Raw genomic sequence first — 8,935 nt, 5'->3', positions numbered from 1 at the left:
AAATACAATTATTCAGGTGATTATTATTAATATAGTTATTATTTTCAATTTCCTAGCTACAAAAAAAAAAAAAAAAAAACAGAACTGAACTAAAAACCAGAAATATCAAGTAACTGATGGGGCTTGAAGACAAGTCAGGGATCACCAAGTCAGCAAGCTTCATCCTCTGGGGAGAATGATTATCTGTTCAAAATTTCATCGCAATCAGTCACACACAGCTCATCCACTGAATTGACCAACACTACCATTCCTAGAGTTGTGCCACTAGCATGATAAACATAAAAATAAGTCAAACTAGCACAGCTTTTCATCATCTGTAACCTATCAATCGTAAAATTGCCAAACTTGCATTGGTTGTATAATTAGCTCACAGTGTATAATGGTTCTAATCTGTTAATTTTCAAATCACATTGATATATAGCTAGCTGGGGTCAAGTATTCTCTGACAAACAAACTCGGGTTAGGAGACATCAACCTGCATTAGTTCTTGTTTTGGTTTTTAATCAAAATATGTGCCAACACATTATGTACTGTATGGTTATTTAATATGATATTTGGGGATGCTAGTATGTGAGAAACATCTTGTTAATTTATAGCTACAAAGTTTCACATGTAGCTGTAAAGTATCCTTACTTGGCCTCCCAGTTATATTACAGAGAGCTGCCTGATTTTCTGCTCATGACGCTTTATCATGTGAAACTCTCACAAGAACTTGCTTTGGAAATGTAGGCTGAGCATTTAGGACTTAGGATTTGCACGTATATTTGTGTATCTTAAACTGCACATGTATATCTCAAATTTTATTCAGACCCACAAATGTGTGTGCATACATTTATCTGTCAGGTAAACAATTTGGCAAGTTAGTAATACCAAGACGCATCCCGACACGGTGCAGAAATTCAGCCTCTGTGTCTCTCCGTGTGGTTAAGCAAGTGATTATTTGTGTGTGTGTGTTTTTTTTTTTCATCTCTGTGGCAGGCAGCGACACCTCTGCTGCCTTTAGCTGCTCTGCTCGTGCAATCACAACGATGACTGCTCAGTGTCTCACAGAAAAAACAGGGGCACAAACACACCAAACCCAGCTCCCTGGCCATGCATATTCAGTGAGCAGAAACACTCTCATACACACACAGACACGAAGGACCACTGCCTTCGAGCTGTTATTTAAACAGTCTGAAAACAATTTATTTAGAGCTGAAAGCAAACAGGAAAAAGCTCTGCCTCTAAGTTATTGTTTTGTCATATCCTGTGCATGTTGCACTACCTAATTAGTCCTTTAATCACAGAAAGTACTCCTGTGGATGTACATTATTATACAGAAAAAAAACATGGAGGGACTCTGACTGCACAAACAGTTTGAGGAGGCCTGTTTCACAGCTCTGACAAACATCTAACCTTTGTTCAGTTTCACTGCCAAACTGAGTGTAAATAAATTGCAGGAAATAGTTTGAAATGATATCGCTGGCAAGTGTTGACATTCCAATATCCAAGCCTCTGCTTCCCATGGATATGAAGTTTTATTGACTACAGTAAGAAAAACAAACAATGTTGTGGTTTTCGCCAAAAAGTGTGGAGTTGTCTGCATGGTATTAGGTGTTGATCCAACAATGAACTTAACTTGATTTTAACTGTGCAGAAAGTTGTCATCTATATATGGTTATACTAGTATTTATGGTTACTAGAATCTAGTAACTGTTTAACCATTTATAGGCAGGACAACTAATTTTCTAGCATGTATGGCAGACAATATGGCACTCCATGAAGTTTCCTCCACTGGAGGGGCACCCTAGAGACACCTTTTATCAGATTTTGTCTAATACAGAGGCATCATAGAGGCCTCAAACATGACCCTTGAGTCCACCAGTGATGCCACCCATTAGCTTAAATCTTAGCTGCCAGTATTGTCCTTCAGAAACCCACTACCTTTTCTTACAAAAATTTGAACATGTTTATTTGTTTAACATCTTTTTTTAAAAAATTGAAACATATGCACAATGACTGCAGTATCATTATAGCTTATGTTGCCTTACACACCTAAACTAAAATTTCAGTTTGACTTTCTTCAGTGTTCAATATAATGCATGTTATTAGAATAAATCCTACAATTTCACAGCATGTAGGGTTCCAAATACTTCTCTGTGCTGTACTATATGCTGTGCCTGCATGACTGTCATCTGTGGATCAATAGAGGATAAGTGTGCTGCTCTGGACTCCCTCACTTCACACCAATCATCACAGGAAACTAGTGCCAATCGTGGACAGTCTAACCAAACGACACAGGAGGAAATCCACTTGAGTGAGACTGTAGGAGCTGACTCAAGTAAAGAAAGTTTACTCTGGAGCAAGTTCACTGTCATCACTTCCCCCTTGTATCGAGATGCTGTTCCTTTCTATAGAAACAGAGGAAAATCTTGAGCTCAGCAAAAACTAAATGTGGTGCTCTCATTTCCTTCAAGATTGGCTGCATCGGTGGAATGGGGTTGGAATAGCTAGTGCTTTGGTGGTTTGTAAATCTGTATTGTAATAGTCCCCAGAATGGAGGAAACATTATATGTATGCAGGACAAAAAAAGTTCAACAGCCATTGGGGGACTGGGAGAATACATTTTGATACAGAGCAGATGTACAATTAATCAGAAATTCTGTGTTTTCACCATGTTCGGTGTTCCTTTGGATTTTAATTTATGGGAAATTTTCTCACAAGGGGTGGTGGGAGGATTTTTGCAGTGATTTTGACTCTTTGGTGCAGGTCGGACCCCATTTTGCTTTGGTGTGGAATGTAAAATGGCATTGGTTGGGACTGGGGCCCATGGGACTGTCTCTGTGGTCTGCCACAGTGGGAATGACACTTGGAAACATGAGCTGGCTTGATCAACACATCTTCAGGGGTGGCTGCTCTCCCTCCAGTTTCTGATCCAAATGGGCAAACAGTGCTTTGATTGGATTTCGACACAACTGGCACTCTTATGAAAAAGTATAATTCATCTCATAGCTTGGGCAATTCCTGCGGGCGTACATTGAATGAAATCCATATTTGAAAGATCACTCAACCAGTGACACATTTTTGACCCATAAAAGCAAATTCTACCACCCTTCATCAGACCATCTTTTATCTTCTCCATCCTATAATTTCAATCAATCATCCACATCTTTCTCTTTCCCATCCCTTCATCCTGCACCCACCCCCCACTGTATGTCCCAGACCCTTTGGAAAACAATTGAATTGGTGGCTCTTGTCTCTAAGCCCTGAGATGCTATTTGCTGTCTTCAGGATGTATGGTATGGAGCTAACCCTCTCTATCTGCCTTCTGATCCTCTCCCTGCTCTGTCAGTCAAGCCGGCAGAGGTCAGGGGGTTCAGATAGCGCTCGGCAGCTTCATCCATTACCTCACAGCCGACTGCGGGGCTTAGAGTACAATCAATGGATTGTGAGAACACACACATTTCTGTATGCACACATATAGAAGCTGAAACACTCCACAGACTACCTAATTATAGTCTCACTTTACCCAATAAAACACCCATGCATCAAAGATTTATACATGTAAATGAGGAATATAGACATGACTATCTGGAGAAGATGCACTGACACACACCTCCCACTTTGTCCCACAGTAGATACTGAGTAGGCTCTGTCTGTGTGTAACAGAATGAATACAGAATGAATAGGTCTCTCGGCACACCAGTGGCTGTCTCCTTACAGACTGAGGCAGACTGAGGATTCCACTGCGATGAATAAATGTCCTCACAGGCATCCTGAGAAGATTGCTCCAGTTTAAGAAATGCAAGGAAATGCAAAGGCACTGAGAGATAAAATCAGTAAAAAGTTATTTAGTGGTTGTGGAGAAAAAAGCAAGCCAGAGAGGATTTTTTAAAATCTTTGAGGCAGTTGGATTATGGATGTGCAATATGCTGCAAGGCAATTAAAAATAATGTAGCTGACATTTTGTTTTCAAACAGCTGTTTTCATGTTATTTCCCAAAAGTGAACCTGTGGCTGCCACATTTTCATGAAAATATATTCTAATTCATAGCAGAGAAGAGACAGCTGCAGAATATGTTCACTAACAGAAGCCATACTGTCTTGGTGCTAAAACAAAAACATATTTCAAAGCTGATGTTTGGTGGCATCAGAATGAATAAGATTAATAGCATTTACTGTAGTATTGACCATTCGCATCTAAAACACTAGCCTTATAGTTTTCTAAGCTGTTGGCTGCTGAATGTATTAAAAATTTCCATTAGGTCAGGCAAACTTCAGCAATGAATAAAATAGAGGACCAGATTTTGGGAGTGAGCTTTCACCCACTTTATACTCACAACTTGAGTGTCATTAGCTCCTAATTTAATAATGCAGCAGTTAATTACACAGTCAGCAGCTGGAACTATGTACATAGTGTGAGTGAAGGAGCAAAGCTCTAAAGGTGCAGTTCTATGGATCTGCATTATAAAATAATATATATATAAAATTACAATCATGAAATTATTATTCAGTAATAAGTATTTTAGACAGTTCTGCAAGTAAGAGTCATTAAGTGAAAACAATAACAATAACCATGTGATTCTGACTCATGAGTCATGACAGTAATAACAGTAACATAACATATATAACATAACATAACATATCATAACAGTTTGTCTGTTAAATTCAGGTCAAGAACCAGAAGCTGATTGGCTTAACTTAGCACAAGAACTGGAGACACGTAGAAGCAGCTAGCTTGGTTCCAACTAAAAGTAAGAAAATCCACTTAAAGAAACATCTAAATGTCACTTACACATTATATTTTGTTTGTTAAATCCATAAAAAACAGTCTGATACGTAACAACTGTGAAAGAGATATTTCTTAGCTCTTGTTACTCTACTGGTCACTGCCTGGATGACCAGAGACTGATCATCTCATCTCACTCTCTGCCAGAAAATCAAACTATTCCTTTAACTCCCTGAGAAACAGCTTACAAATACACACACACACACACACACTGACAAGCCATAGTCATTTTATACAGCATGGCTTATCTAAAGATGATTGTGCCCCAGCGATTTGAAAAATGTTGGTTAAATGGAGGAAAACTGGAATTAATCAAGACTGAACTTGTAGTTTCACGTAGGATGAGCTCAGGAGGTCTCCATGGGTATATGTGATTTGCTATCTTTTTATTGGCCTCATTGCTATCTATTTATTATATCATATGAATTCTCAGTCATTTATCGCATCACTTTGCCCCATCCCCCCAGAGCAAAAGCTTTGGCTGCCCTCCTTTCTGGGGCCTAATCTTAATTGAAAACTGCTGTAGGGGGTATGAGAGAATTAGAAGATGAGGGAGGGGAGGGACAGGAAGAGAAAAGAGCCAGCCAGACAGAAAGACAGACAGAGAGATCACAATATATCAAATATGAGAGACTGTTAAAAACCAGAGCAGCAAATCACTCATACCCCAGTTCTCTCTGTTTTTCACCGGGAGTGCTGCTGCGTCCTGGACTGCATAACTCATTTTTTAGGTGGAGGCCTGGTAGTGTATATGTGCGAATGCATATAGAAAGAGACAAGGTTAAAGGCCATCCAGTCACTAAAGGTCAGAAAGGAAGTCCTGCTTCATGATATGATGTGCTGAATGCATGGGCCAGACAGCAACGTAAACAGAGATTAGAGAGGTGACAGATCCCTAGCATATCAGCAACAAAGCAGAGGGAAGGGGAGCGGCCACACCTTGACTGGTATAGTGGCCTGAAATGTCAGCTGGGCTGATATTCATCTCTGAATCGAAATCAGGAATCTTGTTATTCCACACTGGTATTAGTTTTGTCAATAAAAACTATGAGAATTACTTCGCATTGCAGGGTCTCAATTGGTAAAATTTCAGACATTAAAGTAGCGTAAGAAGCAGCATCTTGAATTTCAGTAAAGTTATGTCTCCGCCAGTGTTAGCTAACATTGCTGATTGTTTGAAGGAAAAACTGTGGGCTACGATGTGATTTATTTTAACCATGAAAATATGCAGGTCAACACTGAAGGTAAGCTAAGGTCAACATTTATCAAGTGCTGTGGATGAACATTAACATTCTGCTCTTAGCTGTCTTTTGTGTTTAGTGGTGATAATTAAGAATGAGTGCAGGATTAATAAATCTGTCTGAATTATCTCACATATGTAAATTTATAATAACTAATGTTTTGGTGACTTTAAATATGAAGCATGATAGATTTTCACTCACCAGTTTGTAACACCTGTAATGAAACCATGATTTAAGGAGCTCCAAACACAAACATAATATTTTTTGAGTGTCTTTCACTGGAGATTTCAGTGGCCCATGGTGGCTCTCAACACCGAGATTTCCCCACCCTGTGAAGGATAAATTCTTTTGAGTCATGTGTACTTTTATTGTTAAATGATAGAGGTGTGTCTGTACAGTTCATAAAAGAAGGGCTTCAGGGCAGCTTTGGAGCAAACATTAAACATATAAATGAACGTTTTATGAGCTTGTGTGACAGTATCACCCAGCCTCAACATGATGTTATCTGTCTCCCTGTCTTGTGTATGTGTGTGCTGATGTGTATGTTAGGGAGGGTTCTCCTCAATCTCCTGTTTCATATTACCCCTAGACCTTTATGAGATAATGCCTCAGCCATACTGTAGATACCATCGTGACTGACAGTTTTCCTTGTGCTAAAAGGAAAACAGCATTTGAGATCCATGCTTTTAAATCAAACTATTATTCCAGTTTATGTTCTTCAGCTCAGCTTAACAGCTGCTGTCGTTCAATCGCACTCCCTTTAATGGAAAAGAATTTGTGAGTTAGCTAACGCGGCCCCGTCTTGTCCTGGCAGATGCATGCTGCAGCAGCTCCAGCAGACGGCTTTGGCCTGCGTTAGCCATCATCTGCTTTGAATTGTTAACAGTGGAGACAGGGCTGTGGTCAGGGGAGGCTTGGGTCTCATCTGGATCTAATAGGTGATGAGAGGAAACTGAGCTATCTGAAAAGCGCCTGAGGGCCTGATGCCAAAAATGGTCTGTGAAGGAGGGGAGGAGGTCACATTCATAGCACTGACATATGCCTGATAAGTTACTGTATAAGATATATATATATATAGATATAGATATAAGGGGAATTCCTTTTTAACACAGTGTGTAGCATTGCAAATATCGGTAATCAACTGTACTGTCAGCTTATATAGCTTCTCATTAACAAAGAGCTTACTGCAGGGAAAACAATATGACTGCTACAATAGAAAGAATACATCCTCAAATTAATTTGCTGTCTGCGTTATAAACAATAGGGTCGCAGTTTAATAGCCAGCTATAATACACCGTCCTCTTCCATTCAGCCACAAGTTATCTACAATTTTCTGCAACAACCAATTTTCCTTTTTAATGGTCGTTGCTTTGGAAATGAACAAATAAGCATCAGCAAACGGGGACTGTGGTGATTGCACAGCCTCATCAGTGGGATATACTATTCATCAGTCCAAAAGTTCATCTTCATTAGTCAGCATTACCCTGCTGCCTCAGCTGAGTCCAGGGAGTAATGGCCCATAGATACAACCCATTCACGGTCATTACCAAAGGTAGCTCATCCAGGACCGCGATGCAATACCTCACACTGTAGCTGGCAGTGTGCCATGGGGACAGATAGACTCCTATTGCAGCCTGCCAAGCTACCTGTCACATTATGTCAGAGGCGTCATCCTTCCTGACATTCAGTCATACTTTGTGGAATGGCACAGAGTTATGTGATTATAACATGAATTTGAAACAGTGCGGATAAAAATGAGGCTTTCTGTATCTACACCAAATTTACGGATGGATGTGCAGTGCAGGAGGTTGCGGTATTGTTTCACAGGCTCCACTCTGTCAGCCTATGACAGCTGCTGCTGCTGCTGCTGCTGCTGCTGCTGCTGTTGGGACAGAGGAGGAAAACATTCCTGACAGGTCAAAGAGCAAACGCTCTGCTTCCTGCCGTTCAGGATGATGGGATTGGAGGAGCGTGAAGGGGAAGGGGTGTTGGGGAAGGGGATATTTGGCACAGCTGTGACCGTGTCCCTGTCTTTCACTTGTCTCCACCCATCCTGCCCTCCACCCTCTTCTTTCTCCTGCTTGGAGAAATTGCTTGGGGTGAACTGAAGGGTTCAGGTAGCGTAAACATGTTCTTTCTGTCTTCTGTTGGCTCTTGATGTCCCAGCAGCATCAGTCACTATCCAGGTTTTCCTCAGCTTGATCACCAGAACTACGGGTCCCTCCCTCTTCACCTCCCAGGTCCTCCCAGTCCTCCTACATGGTTGTCTTTTTTCACAGCCCCCCCCAGTGCTATCCAGTCCTTGGAGAGCTGCTGCGGATGGAGGTGATTTACTGGTGGCCCCTGTGTTTGTTTTCCCTTCCCCTGCTGTTGGTTCTACTAAGCACCCTGCTCAGCTACTTAGCTGCCGAGGGGTCCTTTGTGTGTGTGTGTGTGTGTGTGTACATTTCAGTGTCCCACCCATGAGCAGGCCCAGGGGCATATATGATATTTGCAATAAACCTTGGGTTTTGCAAAATGGTCAAAGTGAGATGTAATCATGTTTTATTGAAAAAGCCTGTTCTAATAGAGGATCCATGGAGTGTGACCAATTTGATTTAGATGACAAAGCTGGCTCGCACACTCCAAGAGTAGACCTAAGGCTGTGCCTGTTTTATCGGAGTGCCAGTGGCCTTTTGGAAGTATTTATGTCATCATTTGACACATGCTACCCTAAAAATTCTTCCTGAGCAGGTGGTGAGGGCTTGGCCTCCATCAGGATGAACACACACAAACACACACACACACACAGAAACTCACATGAACATACGCCCTCTTATCTACTACACGCCGTGATAAACAAAGCAACTCTGTCATTACCCAGTGTTCATCTAATTGGCCGCGTAGCCGGAGGGGAGGGGCTGTGAGGTCACGCTGCTCTGTCTCGG

This window comes from Scatophagus argus, chromosome 15, assembly GCF_020382885.2.
Source record: "Scatophagus argus isolate fScaArg1 chromosome 15, fScaArg1.pri, whole genome shotgun sequence".
Taxonomy (NCBI): domain Eukaryota; kingdom Metazoa; phylum Chordata; class Actinopteri; family Scatophagidae; genus Scatophagus; species Scatophagus argus.
Note: the sequence above shows the minus strand (reverse complement) of the source record.